The sequence below is a fragment of the Lissotriton helveticus genome, chromosome 1_2 (assembly GCF_964261635.1).
Source record: "Lissotriton helveticus chromosome 1_2, aLisHel1.1, whole genome shotgun sequence".
In the NCBI taxonomy this organism is placed as follows: domain Eukaryota; kingdom Metazoa; phylum Chordata; class Amphibia; order Caudata; family Salamandridae; genus Lissotriton; species Lissotriton helveticus.
Window position 1 is genome coordinate 419280776 of NC_136058.1, and position 21127 is coordinate 419301902.

Sequence of the window (21127 nt, forward strand, 5' to 3'; positions counted from 1 at the left end):
ATGCCAATGATTCTCAGATTATTTTCTCACTATCTGATGCTCAAAACAAGGATCCTTCCCTTCTCAGGCAATGCCTGGCAAATGTCGCCCTCTGGATGAACAGAAATGCCAGGGAGTCAGCAACTGGCCCATCATACTGGGGACTTTACCTGCACCGGTGGATAAGATTAAGAATCTCGGTTTTATTATCTTTTTTTCTTCCTTTTAATATTTTTTATTGACATCACATTAGGATATTATTTTGCATTAATTCGGTTTTATTATCAATAAAAATCTTTCCCTGACACCGCAGTTCTCCAAGCTTACATCCTCTGTTTTTTCATCCTGAAATGGCTCAAGAAAATACTCTGGCTGATTCCTCTAAGTTTTCAGAGAACATTGCTGCAGGCCTTGGTAACATCCATTTTGGACTATGGGAATGTACCGTATCTAGGTGCTGATACAGCCTTGACTCATCGCTTGCAGATCATCCAGAGCGCATCCACACCCCTGCTTTACCGATTGCGGAGATATTCTTCCGTCTCTCCCTTGCTTCACAAACTTCACTGGCAGAGGGTTGACAAACGGATTAAGTTCAAGGCCTTATGTTACATGTTTCGTATCGGACACAGCCTTGCTCCTTCGTAAATCCAATAGCTAATGTCTCCATATGTCCCTACCCGAGCACTGAGATCAGCTAACCTTGCATTGTTTACTGTGGAACCTAAAAACTATGCTCTTCAACAGCCCTGACTGAGCCTTTGCTACCTTAGGCATTCGCCTTGCTGTGCCCCTGCTATTTGTCCGCCAATAGCTCTGGGAGACCCTTTTGGGTAGCCGCGAGCTCTATACTTTTCTTAAATGAATAAATTAATGAATAAATATTATAAACAAGAAGGACATTTATTTATCCCAGTTAAGCGTTAACATGAGAGCAAAGCAACCACCGCCCACCCATATTCCCATTACTCAGGAGTGTGGTTAAAACCCAGAGCAGACTACTAACAAAGAAATATGACCCAAAAGAGGACTAGAGGAAAGTTACATACTGCAGTACTTCATTTCCCATGGGTAAACACAACTGGATCAAAATAGAAGTGACCTCTTCTTAATTCTTCTTTGTCTTCCAGACTCGAGGGACTAAGAAACAAAAAAACACTCCTATTTTTTACAAGGACTCTCGCCCACATATTGTTATGTGGCGTGCTTAATTATTTGAGTCCTCGCCCGGTATATTTCAAAATACCAGGTGGAGAAGCGCCTTGAAGCCTTACACGCTGGTGCTGCGTTGCTCTAATGAGCTGGACTTTGAGACCTTACCTGTTCACATATGTAGAGGGATGCCAGCCTTGTCTCTCTGCTCATATCTCTACCTAATCAATCAATCAAGATATTTGTAGAGTGCGCATCTCACCCGTGAGGGTCTCAAGGCATTAAGGGAGTGGGGAAAGCAGCTACTGGTCAAAAAGCCAGGTCTTGAGAAGTCTCCTGAAGGTCAGCAGGTCCTGGGTCTGCCGCAGGTGGGCGGGGAGGGTGTTCCACGTCTTGGCGGCCGGTGGTCGTTCGGCAGATGCGTGGGACGGTGGCGAGGGCGAGGTCGGCGGAGCTAAGCTGGCGGTTCGGTGTGTAGAAGGACAGTCGTTCATTAAGGTATGCTGGTCCAGCGTTGTGGAGTGCTTTGTGAGCCTGGGTGAGGAGCTTGAAGGTGATCCTCTTGTTGACCGGGAGCCAGTGCAGGTCTCTCAGGTGGGTGGTGATGTGGCTTTGGCAAGGGAGTCCGAGGATGATGTGTGCGGAGGCGTGATGTATGCGTTGGAGTCTCTTCTGCAGTTTGGCCGGGGTTCCTGCGTAGAGGGCATTGCCGTAGTCCAGCTTGCTGCTGACGAGTGCTTGGGTGACCATCCTTCTGGTTTTGGTGAGGATCCATCTTTAGATCTTTCAGAGGATGCAGAGGGCGTTGAAGCCGGAGGAGGAAACACCATTAACTTGCCGGGTCATAGAGAACGTGGAGTCCAGAATGAACCCCAGGTTGTGTGCGTGGTTGGTGGGTGTCGGGACAGCTCCCAACGTGGCCGGCCACCAGGAGTCGTCCCATGCGGAGGGGGTGGATCCGAGGATGAGAACAGAACTGCTTACATGGGATCCAACTCTGTTATTTGATTTTGTGCAATAAATTGTACCCCTGCATTTAAGGCACTTCTCAGCCAAGGAGAAAGATAGACACACATACCTTTCCTGAGTGACTTGCTTCTGCTTACTGTGTCCCAGAAGGGTCCCCTCTACCCTCCACAATTCAACACCTAAATTCAGCAATAAACTATTTAAAGATGACCAGTGCGTAGGAACCAGTGTGGTCATATTTTTGTAACTTTTTATCCGTTTGGGCTAGATTTATTTTTTATTCTGTAGATTATGCAGCATATGACGGATTGCGTGTTGAATACACAATAATGTGAAAAACTCAGCGGCCGCAGAATCTCATAAGTCTAGTGACCCTGGTCTTGAGGAGTGTATGTTAATGTAGTGAACCATTTTTCAACTCCCATCTGAAAATAAAAATGGAAAAAGAGAGAACCTGCATCAATTTTTTTCATCTTCTGCTGTCGTTGATGCAGCTTGGTTCCTTGTTGCTTGCTCCCCTATAGTATGTGCTTACCCTGTGCCCCTCCTGCACCCTTGCTTGCCTGTTCTTTGTACTTGCCTCATGCCCCCTCTCTACTGTCATGTTGTGACTTGCCCCCCTCCTGTTGTTTCTTGCCCCGATCCCATCACCCCCACACAATTCCACTGCACACTACATACATCCATTCCAAACCAAAACACATGGGTAAAACTAGTTGTAATTTACAACGCTAATAGCTCTAACTCTCGCCTAGTGGTATTGCCAATGCTTGTTATCAAACGATCCGGGACACTAGATACAGCAGCCTCTGGCATCATGATCTGTTCAAGTACCATTCAGATAAGATAATTCACAGTGTGTTCATTGTTAATATACTGACTGGCCACCTTGGCTGTAGCTCCTTTACATCTTACACTACTCCTGTGTTCACAGGTTCACGTTCATACATGTTGTCCTTACATACCTATGTTAACAGGGAAAGGTAATGAGGGAAATCACATGCACTGAATTACATTGGACATGCTGAGACTCGCCTGCCTGGCGGTTTTTAAATTGCATGTTTTAGGCATTATTCTTGATAGTTTGAGCAGCTAACAAGTTTGTTGTGATCTTTTACTTACCCTGCTCAGCCCCAGCGTCTCTAGACTCCGCAGTCCACCACGAGCACTGCTAGATTGTTGTGGAGGGAGCCTATTGGTTCAGCCATTGCCAGCAGATTTTCCTACTTCCGGTAGGAGAAGGTGAGCGTTCTAGCGCTTGAACCTTCCTCCCTTTAAAACCGGATGCTGGGGGCGACGCGCGTTGGACGCGCTGAGACTCGCCTGCCTGGCGATTTTTAAATTGCATGTTTTAGGCATTATTCTTGATAGTTTGAGCGGCTAACACGTTTGTTGTGATATTTTACTTACCCTGCTCAGCCCCAGCGCCTCTAGACTCCGCGGTCCACCACGAGCACTGCTCGATTGTTGTGGAGGGAGCCTATTGGTTCAGCCATTGCCAGCAGATTTTCCTACTTCCGGTAGGAGGAGGTGAGCGTTCTAACGCTTGAACCTTCCTCCCTTTAAAACCGGATGCTGGGGGCGACGCGCGTTGGACGCGCTGAGACTCGCCTGCCTGGCGATTTTTAAATTGCATTATTCTTGATAGTTTGAGCGGCTAACATGTTTGTTGTGATATTTTACTTACCCTGCTCAGCCCCAGCGTCTCTAGACTCCCCGGTCCACCACGAGCACTGCTCGATTGTTGTGGAGGGAGCCTATTGGTTCATCCATTGCCAGCAGATTTTCCTACTTCCGGTAGGAGGAGGTGAGCGTTCTAGCGCTCGAACCTTCCTCCCTGAGCGTTCTAGCGCTCGAACCTTCCTCCCTTTAAAACCGGATGCTGGGGCGACGCGCAGCGGGCGCGCCGAAGGCGTGCCAAAGGCATGCCCGTCTGTGCCCGTCCGCGCCCGACCGGGGCCAATGGCCATGCACCCTGCCCGTTTTACCCAAGCATATACAGCAAAGGAGCTTATATCCCTTCTAGGGAACGGGTCCATCCCCAAAAACCTCCTCTGCACTCTCGAGAATAATGGAATACTGCAGCCGAGATACTCTTCTTCCCCCTCTCCCATGGGTCCCCCTCCCTTCACTCCCCCTACGAGCCCTAGGGCCATACAGTCTGTTATTCCCCCCCACTGTCACAGTTCCAATCATGACCATTTATCCATATGGTACCTAAATACTCGCTCGCTGGTCAAACACCAGCTCAAGATTTTCTATCTCCTAGACTCTATTGAGCCAGACATCTTGCTCTTATCTGAAACCTGGCTCACACCCGACTCTATTCCGGATATATTGGCTGCTATCCCCTACAACTACTATATTCTCCAGGCAAACAGGCCGCAGGGGAAAGTGGGGGGCGGAGTTGCTGCCATCATCTCTCACACTCACAAAGTCACTTCTAACACTAAGTCCATAATCCCCTCAGTTGACTTTCTGTTATTCAAACTCAACTCCAATAGTCTTCCCTTAACTTTTGCCCTTTTTTATAGGCCTCCTGCCCATCTACCGAATTTTCACCAGCTATTCAGTAGTATGATTGCTGAGCTGACAATAAACTGTGCCAAAATCCTCATCATAGGGGATTTCAATTATTGGCCCCACGATCAGCGTGAAAGCGCCTGTTCGAGGGATTTTACGGATCTGTTAAATGGTCTCAATTTAACCCAGCACATTAACGCAGCCACCCACATCAAGGGGCATATCCTGGACCAGGTGTGGTCCTCAAACCTGGATATCTCGAACCTTCAGATTTACCCCGTGCCTGGTCAGAGCACTTTTTTATTTTTTTTCCTTGCTTAAAACTGTCACTTCCAAATCTTGCACCTCCGACCCCCTTACGATCAGGAATTGGGGTCGGGTAGACATTTCTTCCCTCTGCCTTTCCCTCGCCGCTTCTATACCAAGTCCCCCCAGCCCTCTGGACCACCACTCTCAGTCCATGCCCAGGCTGAAGACATCAATACTTGGTTGGCCGAGGCAAGGGACACTTTTGCTCCATTGAAAACTCTTAAAAATAAACGGCCGCACGATGCCCAGCTCTGGTTCACCAAGAACCTGAAAGATAGGAAACTCCCTCTTTGTCAAACCGAGCGCAAGTGGAGATTGGACTATTGTCCTCTTAAGAAATCGACTTTTCTCACCGCTCTAAAAGACTTCAAATCCGCTATCCTTGCAGCAAAAACCGAAAACTTCTCCGCAAAAATTCTGAACTCTTCTAATAAAGCTAAAGAAATCTTTTCAATAGTTAACGAATTAGCGAAACCCGACCGTGTCACTATCAAACCTCTGTCATCACAGTCCCTCTGCCACTCCATTAACAGTTATTTTATTGAGAAGATAATTAAAATCAAAACTAGCAATCCTAAGACTGTCTTCAATCCCAATTTCGGCAATGCACCTGGGAATCCCTTGTCCTTTTCCAACTTTCCCCTGATTACTCAGGAGGTTTTCTTTTCCCTTCTTAGTAAAGTTCGTTCCGGCTCCCCTCGGGACAGTTGTCCCCCTCACATTGCTCGGGAGATCTTTCTTAACCTCCCTGATCCACCAATCTCCCTTCTTAATAACTCCCTCACCTCTGGAGTGGTCCCTATCTCCTTCAAATCAGCAGTTGTTTCTCCTATCCTCAAAAAACCGGGAGCTAACCCCGAGGTACTGAGCAATTTTTGCCCAATCTCGTTGCTTCCCTTTTTGGGAAAAGTTCTGGAGGCTTTTGTAGCAAACTACCTTAGCACCTTTGTGGAAAAATCTCACTTTCTAGACCCCCACCAAGCCGGGTTTAGGCCTCAACACTCCACTGAGTCTATTGCCCTGGCGGGTCACGACGAACTTAGAAAGGGGGCCGACCAGAATACCTCACAAGCCCTGGTGCTCCTGGATTTGTCGGCGGCGTTCGATACCGTTGACCATGCTATCCTCCTCGATCGGGTCGAGTACGCTGGCATCCGGTGCCCACCGCTGAGGTGGCTTACATCATTCCTTCAAGACCGAAATCAAGCGGTCTGTCTCTCCACTTTTACATGGGAGAAAAAAAGCCTCACCTGTGGAGTCCCTCAGGGCTCCTCCCTCTCCCCTTTATTATTTAACCTGTACATCTTTCCTTTGAATTCAGAGCTCCAGAAAAGATCAGTAGTCACCTTTAATTATGCTGATGACCTTCAGCTCATTTTCAATATCGATTCCTCCCCCTCCTCCATAGAGAACGTTCAATCCACTATGACCTTCATCAGTAGTTGGATGAACGCGAACCAGCTCAAGCTTAATCCTGATAAGACCGAGCTGGTCCTTACAGGGCCTCCAGGAAATCCTTTGAACGCCAATTTCTGGCCAAGCTCCCTGGGCTGTCCTCCATCCCCTGTTAACTCTGTAAAGAGCCTGGGAGTCACCATCAGCAATGACCTCTCTATGAGGGCCCAAATAAAATCAGTGGTTTGCTTTTTCCACCTACGTCGCATTAGGAAGATTAGCAGATTCCTTTCTCATGACACCCTCGTCCAAGTCACTCTGGGATTGGGCATATCCCGGATTGACTATGCGAACGCATTGTATGCCGGAATACCCGCATACCAATCTCATCAACTTCAACTTATTCAGAATCAAGCAGCCAGACTCATTCATGGCCAGCCAAAGTCTAGTCACACTAAACCTCTCCTTAAGAGCCTCCATTGGCTCCCTGTGGCTCAGCGCAGCCTCTTTAAACTGGGCTGCTTGACTCATAAGGCCCTCTCTCTCCAAGGCCCGGCCTTTATTGCCTCTCGTATCCACCCCTATGTTCCTTCCCGGGTCCTACGATCGTCTTGCTCAAACCTTTTGTCCTCTTGTACCTTCAGATGTAAGAAGCATGGTGGCTTGAGATTTTCCTCACAAGCTCCACTCCTTTGGAACTCACTCCCCCCAGATCTCCGTCTAATCTCCTCCTATCCTTAATTCAGGAGGGCGCTTAAGACCTGGCTCTTTTCCCAAGCATACAATTAATTTACTTCACCACGCTGCTGCGTTCTCAGTCCGTCCTTGGAAGCGCCAAGAAACCGCTGGTGTACGTACGCTATGTAAATAATTTTTATCATATCATTGGCTTGTGTGGCTGGTCCAGGGTCCAGTGTTTTGGAGTTTTGAATCAAATGGCAGTAAATGATTAGACTGGGTGTGTTTACTCAAACAGGAGGGAGACCCTGGCAACTTATTTCAGGAGGTTATATTGAACGCCTGGCTACCCTCGTGGGTGATTAGCCACACTTTATAAGTCCTGTTTGATTGATTGGATTGTCACAGTCATACCATGCACTCATGATGGGGGTACTTTGTGAAATGATAGTCACCAGCAGATTAGAACTACCTGTTAAGGTTTGACTGTTTCCACGCCCATTACATGAACATCTGCTGGTTTGTCAATTCTTGAGGATTCAACGTAATCGCGGCGCCTTGGCAGACTTCGACAGGTAGGTGGACTTTCTGAGTCAAAAACTGAGTTAATGCAACTGCCCTGAAAACATGATTAAGAAATCAGTTAAGAGAGCCAGGAATAATAACAGATACCCTCATTGAGTATACATGTCAGGAAGATGCCAACAAACAATATGTATGCGTTACTATCAATTCCGCTTTATCAAGCCAGATGCAGAATTAATTAGAAAACACTGGCAGATTCTGAACATTGGAAGACTGATGTTCAAGAAACGTCTGCGATACCAGGAGGAATTAAGAGGATGGTTGGCTCTCTTTCGCTTGATTACCATCAAAGATAGTAATCATTTATATTAGTTTTGTATGCAATTATAGATCAAAACATAATTGTCCATCCCGTAGAGCAACCCCATTGCATTTAGTGTTCATTCGCCACATCTGGCAATTTATTCAGGAACTGATTTGTAACATCTGTCTTGTCTTCTTCCCCACATTTTCTTTATGTATTTGACAGCCTTATTGGAGTTCGTAAATGTAGAGGTTTGCCCATTGAATGTAAATTTGAGTACACCTGCCTGCTTTTAATATTTCACAAAGTAACTAAAGTAAATGCATGCAATTTTTCGTGAGAGCACATGATTAATCACATTAGGCACTAGATTAACATATGACCTTGGGTTCTGGAGTAATTTGCTACGCGCCATAAAGCGCTTGAACGCCTTGTAAGGGGTAGTAAGCCCTATATAAATCCAAGTGCATGGCGGGCGCATGTGGCATGGTGGGAGGAAATAAAACCCTTAGAACCCTCAGGTCCAATAGCAAATATCTTCTGACAGTGCCGAAGATCGGAACCGTCAGAAATGGTGGTAGATCTTTCTCCCGGGCGGCCCGAGAAATCTGGAACACTCTGCCTTTAACCCTCCGCCTGGAAATTGACCATAAGAAGTTCAGTAGACTCCTTAAAACTTGGCTGTTTAAGCCCAGTCCTCTACATCTGGTCTGTCACGTTTTTTCTTTTGACCTGTCTTGCCTTGAACACTAGCAAGCGCTATGAGACCTCTCTGGTGATATATGTGCTCTATCAATACCAAATAAATACATACATAGATACAAATAGTGACACTGCTCAAACAGGTAACCCAAGTCCTAGTTCAACAGACAATTCGATGTTGTTTATTAAGTATAATCCGTAAAAGCAGACGTACGGTGATTCGTAATAAATACGTGAGGCTGGGCCTACCCCTGGCGAAATGCTGCATAAGAATAGACTGGGTGTTGTGCAGGGAACCCAGAGTACAGAAATGGATGGTAGATGGTCCGGATTGGGCCCTGGCAGAGAAGCTCAGTCTGAGAAGCGTTAGTGGAGGACCTCAGCGACTGGGCAGATATTATGACGCGCATGATGGAGGACGCTCAGTCAGATAGTACCTGATTCAGTCCAAATGAACCTTTGAGCAAAGACCTACTGTGCAGAATTTCATTTGTGAATTTGCTTGTGCGGTATGCATGTGTAACTGTTGTTAAGGAGTTCTGGGGCGTTGGGTGGGGCGGGGTTTTTTTTTTTAGACAAATCAACATGCATCCAGCTGCTGGGAACTGTCCTGTGGAAGCTGCCTTCTTCAAGTGCATGAGTATAACATTATTAATAACATTAACATTATTAATAAAGGTGATAAAAAAGATATCTTCCCAGGAACATGAATGTAAACACGGGTTGACAGCCGCTGGCATTTGAAATAGAAATAGCGTAATTGTGGATAAGGCCATAATGCACGTGGACTGTGTCATGAGACTGGAAAAACAAAAGGATAATACCACTTACAATGCGGGACTTAAAAACTATCCTCTTTTTGTGAAAATTCGTAAATCGGTGGTTGGTAAAGTTGTGCCTGTGGGATTGGATACAACCTCGAGCCAAATACACGTCAGAATTAATAGCACTAATCCAACAGTACAAGGCAATCTGCAAATAAGAAATTCGACCTGTGTAAAATTCATTCAATCCTGCCCTCAAATCGAGTTTGACTTTTTGCCTTAAATCTGTGCCCGATTAAGCAGTGGGTTCTCTTTGATCTAGTTAAGCACACCAAGGAGAAACAGGGCGAAGAACAAATATAGACAAAGACTCTAAATCATTAATTAGAAACAATTCTGGAGCACAATCATTTTCTTTCTTCGACAGAAATTTGCAAAGATACATGAGAGTCTGGCTCGGATGCCCGCAAGATTTCAGGAAATGGGATAAATAGCATCAGATACTGTGGATAAGTTAGTTTAACAAAACTAAGTGACAATGGAGATTCAGATAGATGTCAACTTTATATTAAATTGATCATAAATTCGGAAAATCACTCTCGGCGGTCCATTTTACGTTTTGTTGGTATCCCATCAGAAAGCGAAGCCTGAGAGGGGCACGACAGGCTGATTCAACTTGTTGAACTTTTATTTTTCCTAAGAATCTTTCAATTATTAGAGTACATAGGGTCCCACGCTGGCACTTGCTAAATATGAAATATCCATATGCAATTTGTGTGAAGTTAGTGAATTATCACATGAAGGAACAGATCCTTTCCGTGACAAGTGAATATAGGTCTTTTGCAGCTCGTGACGGGAAAACAAACCAAGTTTTTTTCAGTCATGTCCAATGTTCCCTCTCATTTTTTCCCCTCTGTGTGCAACAGTGTAAGGCCTATATGCGCTGCAGCCAAGGGTATGTGCACCAAGAAACTTAACAATGCATGCAAGCGCAGCTACCACCATCAGTGGCGTTTGCTACTGTAAATATTTGTAGACCGCCAAAGTCAAAAAAGGAGCATTTGTACAAATTTACTCATCGTAATAGGTTTTTACAGCAATTCTGTGATATAGAGACACACCACTCAGACCTGAACCATGAAGTAGCACCTTCACCCAAGGTATAGAAAACAGCACGATTTACAATATTAACCAATATGAAATTGTACTGAGTATTCTCAATTAGAGTGCTGGTGGAGGGGGGTGGCGTATATACAGAGAGCACCTCTGTTTCTGTAGTACATTTGATGATATGGCTACAAAGTGACATCAGACTTACACATCACTTTAAGGAATGGGCTTGAGGCTGTCAATGCCCTAAAACCTGACACTACATTACTCTAAGATAGTGACACTAATGTGACATCCCTTTGGAAATCCAACATCACAGCGTGACCTGGTGAGAAATGTAAGATCAGCCGTGCATGAAAAGAAAACGGAGTGTGGCTGACTTGCTAATAGGAGTTAAGTTCAAGCTATTATATTGTAAAACAAACATGGCTTAAGAACTTCCTATCTATAAATGAAAGCAAACCCAGTGTCATGGAAGCTATGTGTATGGCTCTTTGCTGAACAGACTGAATTAGCAGAGTTAATGAGTATCCTTAAAGAAGACAAGCCATGCCCCAGCCATTGAGGTGTTGCAGAGACCCAGAGACTGTGCTAGGATCCTGCCACCGGTGCTGCCTGATGCGGGGTTGCAGAATACCAAGGCTGCCTTTCTCTTGATTCCACTGTTGCAGTTTCTTTTCTTCCGTGCTTTCTCTTTTTTTTCTCATTGCCATTGTTATCCTATATTTTTCTTTTTCTACCTTTCCCTTTTGGCCAGGATCACAAAACTCAACTCACCAGAGGCTAAGATCTGACACTCTCATACTCTACAGATGACACACAACGCTTACTACTGTTCATGTAACAAACTTTTTGCCAGGCAAATGTACACATTCTCTGTAAACTAACGAAGCTGTGAAAATGACGCTCTGCAGAAGCAAGGCTTCCTTTCCTGTGTCCGCTGAATGTGCGCTTCCCCTCAAAACGTATCTGTCTACATTCCGTCATAGTTGTATGACATGTGAATAGCTATCTACATTTGCCCCGACAGCTCACTCTAGTTGAATAATCTAAGAAATAAAGGATATTGGACTACACATTTGGGATTTAATTGAATAACATATTCTTTATCTGTTTACGTTCATTAACATAAATAGGCAAAGTAATCTGATGTTTTATTGGGAATGTGATGTTCATCTTTCCATAGTACTTAAACATATCTTTGCCATTGAGAGCGCGTAGAAGGGTTTTGGGTGCTTCAGTGCGTAACTGGAAATATATGAATTTCTGTATGAAGGGTTCAGTGTCATGGATGTGTGTCAGTACAAAGTGCTTAACTTGATCATGGCGCTACATGAAGCGGGTAGCAAGTGCTTTCATATTAGTCGATTGGGTCAGCATTGCAATGTCTTGAGTGCTATTGCTATATATATATATTTTTTTTTTTACAGTTTTATATGACCCAAACTTGGCCTAGGTGCATTAGAGCGCGTTACTGTAGCACCCGATTGCAATAATTAAGCTTTGGTCCATTTATTTTCTCCTTTGTTTAATTTGTTTTATGAGGCAAGGGGATATTTGGGTCCCAGTGTTCAAAGCATTTTTGTAGTCGCAAATAGCCCAATTCACAGTTAGGCCATATCCGATCACAAACGTTTTTTTCAATGTACAAATTGCGATTTGGGTTTGTGATTCAGTATTTGTAATAGGCATGTTTAGGGCATCCCTTCTAAATACCAAAACGGTATGGTATGTATTATTGTTTTGCAACTGAATTCCGGTCACAAACAGTAATACTTTACCACCAATTCAAAATTGCAGAGCAGGCAGTGGTCCCACAGACGTTTAATTATCTTGTTTTTAAATGCATTTTCATTTTAGGACTTCAAGCAGCATTAACAAAAATTGCTTTATTTAAAAGCAATCACAGATATGGTGGTCGACTGACCACAGCAAGCAACTATCCCCGTGATGGCTGTCATTCCTAATCGGTCTCAAATTGCAACCTACCTTCTTAACATTCATGAGGTCAGTCAATTTGCAACCCACAAAGTTTCTCTAATTGAAAAATAAATCTTTATACATTTAGAATAGCAATTATCAAATAGTGAGTCAGAAAAAACGCTTTTTGGAAATCGCTGTTCTAAAGGTGCCCTATGTGATTTGCCTAGAATCACAGGTTGAGACGACGTTGGCACTTAAACCTGGGGCTCCATTACAATTGCAGGCGGACTTGGTCCGCCTTTCACCGTAACGGAAAATGGGACGGACCGCCAGAAGTGCGGCAGTCCCACAAGGCCAATTAGCATGCGCCCTCCACACTGGCGGGCGCTTTCTGGCCTTTAACATTGCGGACAGTGCTTCTGGGTGCAGCTCCATCAGCAGTGTTATAAGAGCATGGTTTGCATTGCCATGCACAACGTGACAGGCACCGCACGGTGCTTGCCACCTTGTGTATGGCAATGTAACGGGGTACCAAGGTACCCCCAAGTCCAGTCACTCACCTCCCCCCCCCCCACCGGTGGCCCGTAACGGGCCCCCAAAGCAATTTCCGCCAGCCTTTCCATGGCAGCATTACTGCCATGGAAATGATTTTAAATGATCACATCATTATATGGATGGCGGTGCCTGCTCGGCACCGCCACCATGTTATGCCCCAGATCCGCACAGCAGGCAAGTGCGTAACAATTTAGGCATATCTCCTTCCCTACATATGCACTTTGCTGTTTCTTGCATGATCTACAAAGTTGTCGGGTTCGTGACTGCCATTAGAAGCCCTTATATTCACTGGTCAAGTCAAATTTGAGTCACTGTTTTAATAATGTGACAATAACAAAATCATATCTCATAAACCTATCAAATGCATGAGTTCAATCTCTTCCATGTGCCTCTGCAGACTGATGCCACCTCACCTGGATACTAATGGAGCTGGCGGCATGCGTGACCGCTGCCAGCTCCAAACCCTGTGACCTGTTGCAACCCCCAGAGATGCTTTTCCTCCTGCTCCGCTTCCAAAAGCGTGAGAGTCCATTTGTTCGCTGCTTGACTTTTAAAGCTAAAGCTAACGCTCAAGAGTGGTCTCTTGCTGTATGGAAGCAGTGATTTAAATGGTGACGTGTGCATTTAGTAAAACCGTTTGAGCGCTATGGGAAAGTATGGTGCACATGCTCGCACACATACAGGGAACATCTCCGTTGAAGAGAGTTCCTAGGTCAATTGCAACACTTTAGGGCCCAGGGGAGGGGTGGGTTGGGTGAAAGCGTGAAGGGGAGTCAGGACTCCCTAGTCCAGCAATCTAAACTGAAGGTGTTTTTTAAAAGGCAGTTCACATTTTTGCCTCTGTGGTCCAGGCGCAAGTTTTAAAAAAATTATCCAAGAACAGTCAGAATGATAAGGCTTATATTAGATTATATGATATGTGCCCAGGGTTCAGATCTTGACAATGCCATTACCATGATAAAATGAAGAATGTTTAACATGCTGTGTATTTATGTCCTGTACGCCGGGTTTTGAATTGAATTGGATGTAACCAGTGCTCTTTTTTAAAATTATTTTCTTATACATTTTATGTTTTTTCTTGGTGAATGTTATAATGGTTGAGAAATGGTGAAGGTCTGTGGAGTTCAAAGGTCTTTTCTCACCTTTCTTTGACTAAGGGGCCCATTAGGATAATGGGCGGATCGCCACCGCCCACATGGTGGTGGCGATCCGCCCGCGATCTGACCCCGCCCACCACCCATTTTCCCCGCCACATTACTATGGCGGGGGGACCGTGGCAGATGGAAAGACCGTCCGCCGCTTTTCCGCCCGGTCAACTCGTTGTGAAGGGTTTAATATGGTGGCGGTGTCTGTTAGACACCGCCATCCATATTATGATGGGTGCGGAAAGGCATGCAGGAATGGACTGTGGGGGCCCGTTGCGGGCCCCCAGGTACTCTTGGGGGTAGGGGGTGCACATGGGGGGTAGCTATGGTACTGTCCAGCAGTACCATGCACAACATGGCAGGCACCGCTCGGTGCCTGCCATGTTGTGCATGGAAGTGCCCAACATGCCTTCCTGGCATTGTGGCGGACGGTGCTGAGTGCACCGCCCGCCACAGTGACAGGAATTTAGGATGCGTCCGCCACTGTGCCAGGCGCATCCTAATTGCCCCCACGGGACCCCTGTGCTTATGGCGGGTGGTTCCGTTTCCCGATAGGATGACCGCCCGTCATCATAATGACCCCCTAAGTGTGAATCCAAGTGCAATACCCTGGCACAACTAAGCGTTATTTTGTTGTCATTATTGGCCCAGGGCGTTAAGCAGGCAATTCCCCACTTTGGGTCACACAATGGAGGGAGGTTGTGTTAGGGAGGTGGGAGGGACACTCGAAGAAAGGAGCAGTGGATATGATAGAGACAAGGGTAATAGGTTAATATAGTGCATGCGTTCTCATTTTTTTTCAGTTTTATTTCTCACCCTCTTTACCTTTTTACAATATGACAGGGCAACATCAAAAGGGGGTTTTTTAGAAAAATTGACTGTAGGTGTAGATATTGTACACTAAGACAAGTTATGGGATGTTTTCTGATGAGTATCTTTGTAGGCTTTTGGGATTTTATAATGAAAGATGCTATATTGCATTAGCAGAAATATGGCTTAATTATGGATTGTTGACTTCTTCTTAAATGAATGGGATATTTTAAGAGCAAAACACAATTAAAATGGAGCACTCCAAAATTAATGAGGCCTAGAAAGTTCTCTCCCAATATCAGTTGGCAAATAGGAGAATTGAAGAGAGATGAAAGGGGCAGGTGGGTTTTACTAAAGTATCAGTGGGAGGGTTCCTCTTAAGTTTTGTTAATTACTATGGGCCGATTGAGAATGAGGCAGAGGCTCTATGTCGATGCAATGAGGCTGCGATGAATGCTGTGGGCTTAGTCTTTTTTGGCAAGGATTTTAATTTCACGTAAAACATTAAGTTAGATACTCCAAAAAAGCAGAAGAGACAACATTTTTATTTTTTATTTTTTTTTAAACTGTTTATTCGTGACTGTAACAGATATTACATGGTACAATTATTCCATTTACAGTATACCAGTCTTTTCCGTTTTCTGTAACGTAACTGTGGCATATTATCTATCATGCACGTAGTTCTCATCTTATCTTATAATTTTCAAGTAATTTTCCGTTACATCAGTTACCATTAGTGTACAATTCGCAATAACGCCTGTATGTGAACTATCCCCGAACTCCCTCCCTCTCCCACCCGTCTCCCAGCTGCATCCTCTGCACTCACTGTAAGTTTGGATATATTGGCTTATAGCTTCTCCAAAGAAATACTGTCCACAGGCCTAGTTAACCCTTACAGTAGTCTAATCACCCATGTTTGTAGGCAATCCGTACATCTGGCATACAATCCACAGGCACTGCGTCATTTCTAGGTTTACATTGTCTAGGTCTAACAGCATTCGTGCCCATTCCTGCGCAACTGGATACTTGCGTAGGCCCTTCTCCTCTTCCCTGCGCAGCGCGGCATCCTCCGCCTTTCCCCACTTCAGCAGATCTGATCGCCATGTTTCTGCGTTCGGGGGTCTGGGCGATTTCCATCTCATGGGGATCACTCTGATGGCTAACAAGAGGGCTAAATCCTGAAATTTCAGTTGCGCCTTACAATTCTTAGGCCTCTTCCTGTGTCCTATCAGGCAGGGTAGTGCCCCTGCAGGGATCTGCAGGGCCGTTATAGTGTACAATATATGTCTAATCGTCTCCCAGTAGTTGCGGATTCTCGGGCATGTCCACAGCATATGGAGAATGTGTGCCTCACCTTCCTGACATCTAGGGCAAGTGTGGGGGGTGGCAGGGAACATCCTATGGAGCCTTTGGGGGGGTGAGATAGGCCCTATGTAGAACCATGGCTTGTATAAATTCGAATTTAACATTTCTGGACACCCTCCTGTGATGACACAGGATAATCTTCCAATCCCCGTCTGAGATGGTCTCCCCTGTGTCTGTAGCCCAAGTTTCCCTAAGTGCGACGAGGGGCAAAGCTGCATGTTCCCTGATACCCACATAGAGCCACTTCACTAGATGTCCGGCCTTCCCCATGTAATAAAGGAGATGAGCTAATTCATGCTGTTCAGGCTTAGTGCGTTGTGGGGCCCAGGTGCGTCTGACATATTGGGTCACCGAGGCGTGCAGGAGATATAAACGTTGTGGGGCACCCGTGTATTGTGCAAAAGAGGCATGATCAAGTAGAATGTCGTCCCCAAACAGGTCTCCCACTCTATCAACCCCGGCCGCCAACCAAGGTTGTAGTCTGCGTCGCGTCAGGGTCCCATGTGGCGTCGGGAGTCCCAGGAGGGGGATGTTGTCTGCGTATGGAGTGGTTCCCGCCGTATACGACAGCGCCTTATGCCAGCATTTCAAGGCTACATGCAATAGGGGGTGGCAGTCTCTGGGGATCTTAGCCGTAGGCAATAAAAGGGAGTGAAGAACTCCACGTTCCAATTTGTCTGCCGTGAGAGCAATCTCGTATAGGTTCCTGCCCGCCACCCACCGTGACAGCCATTGAAGTTGGCTTGCGTAGTAGTAGCTTTGTAGGTCAGGTACCCCCAGGCCTCCCTGTCTGGTGTTTAGTTGTAATTTCTTAAGGCTCATCCGCCGCCTTCCTGACCCCCATATAAGGTTTATTAATAGTGTATTTAGTGTGGCAAAAATGCGTCTCGGGATTAATACTGGTAAATTTACGAAATGATACAGAATCCTAGGGAGTAGAACCATTTTTGAGACCGCCACTCGGCCCATTACAGAGAGGGGCAGGGATGTCCAAAAGTTCACGCTGCCTCTAAGGCCATTGACTGCTTTCCGTATATTACCATCAATCTGGTCTTCCGGGCTGCGAAATACGTTAATACCAAGGTATTTAAACGTGGTTGGTGCTACCTGGATCTCGTGAGTTCCGAACTGTATTTGGGTGGGTCTCTGCCCGTTCCGAAAATAGAAACCCAGTGATTTTCTCGGGTTTATGGCCAGGCCAGATATTTTCTCGAATCGGTCAAAGATGGCCGCTAGTTGTGAGTGGTCATCCTGCAAACTACGGAGGAACACCAGGATATCGTTGGCGTATATAGAGAGCAGGTTATGGCTATCCCCAATTACTATTCCCGACTCCGCCGCCCTATATCGGAGTGCAATCGCCAGGGGTTCTAGTGTAAGCACAAACAACAGTGGCGACAGCGGGCATCCCTGTCGGGTGCCCCTGTGGACAACGTAGCTATCCGAGGTATATCTGCCCGTGCGTGCCCTAGCCGTCGGGTTCGCATATAGCAGGCAAATCCATTTGATCAGGGCATCCGGGAATCCGAAACGACGCAGAGCTTCAAACATAAAATCCCAGGCCAGGGAGTCAAACGCCTGCCTGAGATCTAGGGCTATGCAGCCAGCGCGTGGCAGGTCTTGTGGGGTAGCCGACATGAGAGCGTGGAGTCTCCGCGTATTCTGTGAAGTGCTTCTCTCCGGGAGGAAGCCACATTGATCAGTATGAATCAGGCCAGGGAGATGGGCCTGTATACGCAAAGCGATGATTTTACTGAGGATTTTATACTCCGAGGAGAGCATGGAGAGGGGTCTATAGTTGCCCACATTCAGGGTGTCCCTGCCGGGCTTCGGAATGGATATTACCAATGCCTGCATAGTCGTGACTGGCAGGTGGCCGATTTCATAAGCTGTTTTATAAATTTTCTCCAGCACGGGTGTCAGTGTCTCGGAGTAGATGTGGTAAAACTCCCCAGGCAGTCCGTCCATGCCCGGAGTCTTTCCCCGATTAAGTGAGCGGATAGCTATTTTTATTTCCTGTTGTGTTACGGGTCCGGCTAGGGCCGTCTGGGTCTCTGGAGCCAGGGTCGGGATCGGCAGATCTGCCAAGAAGTCAGTTACTTCATCACTATCCGTTTCAGGGGGGGGAGCATAGAGTCCCTCCATGTGGGACTTGAACACGTTGTTGATTTCTAGTTGCGTGTGGACTTGTCTCCCTGTTGCATCCCGGACGCATGTAATGACTGGGGTGTCTGGGGCATCTCGGATCAGCCTGGCAAGCAACGCGCCGGATCTATCCACTTCCGCCTGCTGTCGCCTCAAGTACTCCCCATAATCAATGACCCGTAAGGTCTCTAGCAATTCTGCATGTTCTATGTTACATAGCTGCAGGTCGCCTTTGCGCTCTGGGTCCCGTCCCACCTCAGTCTCAAGCTCCTTCAGGTGATTCTCTACGTCACAGAGTTTCCCGTGAATTTCTTGTCTGGCTCCTACCAGTCTACCAATCGCAGCCCCTCGTATCACGGCCTTCATAGCATCCCACACCACTAAGTTCGAGGACGTAGAGTCCCAATTTTCCCTGAAGTAATTGGATAATGTGTCGTCAAAGGTGTGAGCGGAACGGGCCGTCGTCAAGCAGGGAGGGGTTGAGCCGCCAGGTTGGGACAGGTGAGGGCACCCTACCCCAATACAGGTCTAGTGTTTGCGGTCTATGGTCTGAAAAGGTTTTTGCAAGGTAGTCTGAGGATATGCAATTAGTCAATGTAGGGGCGGTGCATATGAATCTGTCTAGTCTGGTATGCAGGTTATGTAGTGGGGAGTAGTATGAGTATTCTTTGTGTTCTGGGTGCAGCGCGCGCCATACGTCTGCCAGTCCCTACCCCTGTATCCATGACCTAAAGGAGTCAGTCAGTTTATGCACCCCTGTCGCTTGTAGGGGAGGGTGTGATCTGTCCAGTTCCACGTCTAATACCATGCTCCAGTCACCCCCCAAAATCCAGGGAACGTCTACCCAGTCTGCCAAGGCCCGACCGACGGTTGTTAGAAACCTGTCCTGGTCGAAGTTCGGGGCGTATATACTGCCCAACACCACCATTATACCATCTAGTGTGCCCTTGATCAAGACGTACCGCCCCTGTTCGTCTACCCTTCTTTCCAATTCCACAAAAGGGGTGCCATATCTCACCCATATCGTGGCTCCTCTGGAGAAGGCAGAGTATGTAGTGGAATAGATGGTGCCTCTCCACTTTTTCCGTAGTATGTGCGCTTCAGCCTGTGTCAGGTGTGACTCCTGCAGGAACACTATGTGTGCTTGCTGTCGAAGCAGAAAGGCATGAACCCTATGTCTCTTCTGTATCGCCCCTAACCCTCTCACATTCCAGGTAACCAGCCTGTATTTACCTTTCGCATCAGCCATATCCAGAGTCAGGTATTAGTAGAAACAGTAGTTTACATTTCAGTGTGTACATCTTTGTTGCTAGCCAGGAGACGTTTCCCTCCCCTTCCCAACTACAAACTCTATAGGCGCAGCCCCAGAACCTTGCTGTGCCGAACATGTAACAGTAAAACGTAACTAAACATTCTATGTTGCATACGCTTTTGGGGGGTCGGCTAAGCTTGGGCCGTGTCTGAAGAGCCATATCCGTCTGTGCCACTGGCTCAACAGTGCCGCCGGGATTGGAACAGACAGTCTCTTATGTCTGGTAGCCGTGGTTATGGAGGGGGGGGGGTGTCCCCCGGTGTCCTGTTTATGCAGTACTATAGTCTTGCGTGATACAGGGGCCCTGGGAGCATGAGGACTTTGTGTCAGAAACAGTAAGTAGAGAGCTCGACTCCGTCACCACCGGAGTCAGCATATCACCATGTAATTCCAGTCCTGCACCCTGCCCATGAGCCCCCTCACCCACCAAATCGCAGCAGTACCTTCAGGTTACACTAAAGAAAGGATACCAGTTTGACTCGGGGTGCCACGTCCTATCCATAGTAGGAGTCATTCTTGGGCATTGTCCAGGAGATCATCCGCCGCTCTGGGTGTGACAGTCGGGAATAGAACCATACTGTTTTCTGAGTCCGAATGAATCGTGCTGTCCTCAGTGTCCGTGGGTATTGTTTCATGTTCCTCCCTGAAAGAGCCCAGCGCTGCAATAGCATCCTCCTGTCCTTGTTTCTGTTGCTGGGCCGTAGGTTTTCGCCGCCTCGGTTCTGCGCTCCGTGCGTCCAGGTTGCCCTCCACGCGATTCAGTCCCCCCTTGGAGCCGCTGGCCGTCGAGTCTTGGGTCGGGTCCTGGTTCTCTGCAATGTCCATCACTTCCAGCCACTCTTCCACGTCCGTGGGACTTTCAAAGAAATGCGTTTTGTTGTCGTGGATCACCTTGAGACGTGCAGGGAACAACAAGGCATAGCGAAGTTTGGCTCTCTGGAGTCTCTTTTTCACCTCGTAGTAGGAGGACCTCTGTTTCTGTACCATGTTGGTATAATCCGGGTATAGGGAGATACGTTTATTTTCGTATTCTATGACGGATTTCATCCGGGCTTGTCTGAGCAGCGTGTCCCTGTCTCTGTAGTTGAGGATCTTTACGATCAGAGGCCGTGGTAGCTGTCCTAGTCTCGGTCGGCCTGTGGGTATCCTGTGTGCTCTCTCCACACAAAAGAACGGCGATAGCCCCTCAGCCGCTACATTCTCGCGGAACCATTGCTCCATAAATTCCGTCGCGTGGGACCCCTCACATCGTTCCGGAAGCCCAATGACGCGTATGTTGTTGCGCCGATTGCGGCCTTCTGCGTCCTCCACGCGTTCCGCAAGAGTTTTCATCTGGTGTTGGAGTTGGTTGATCGACGCAGTGTGGTCCGCCACTGTCGGGGTGTGTTCCGTCAACGTCAGCCCCTGGTCTTTTACTTTGTCCGCCAGTTTGTTGTGGTCGGCTTTAAGCAAGGAAAGGTTA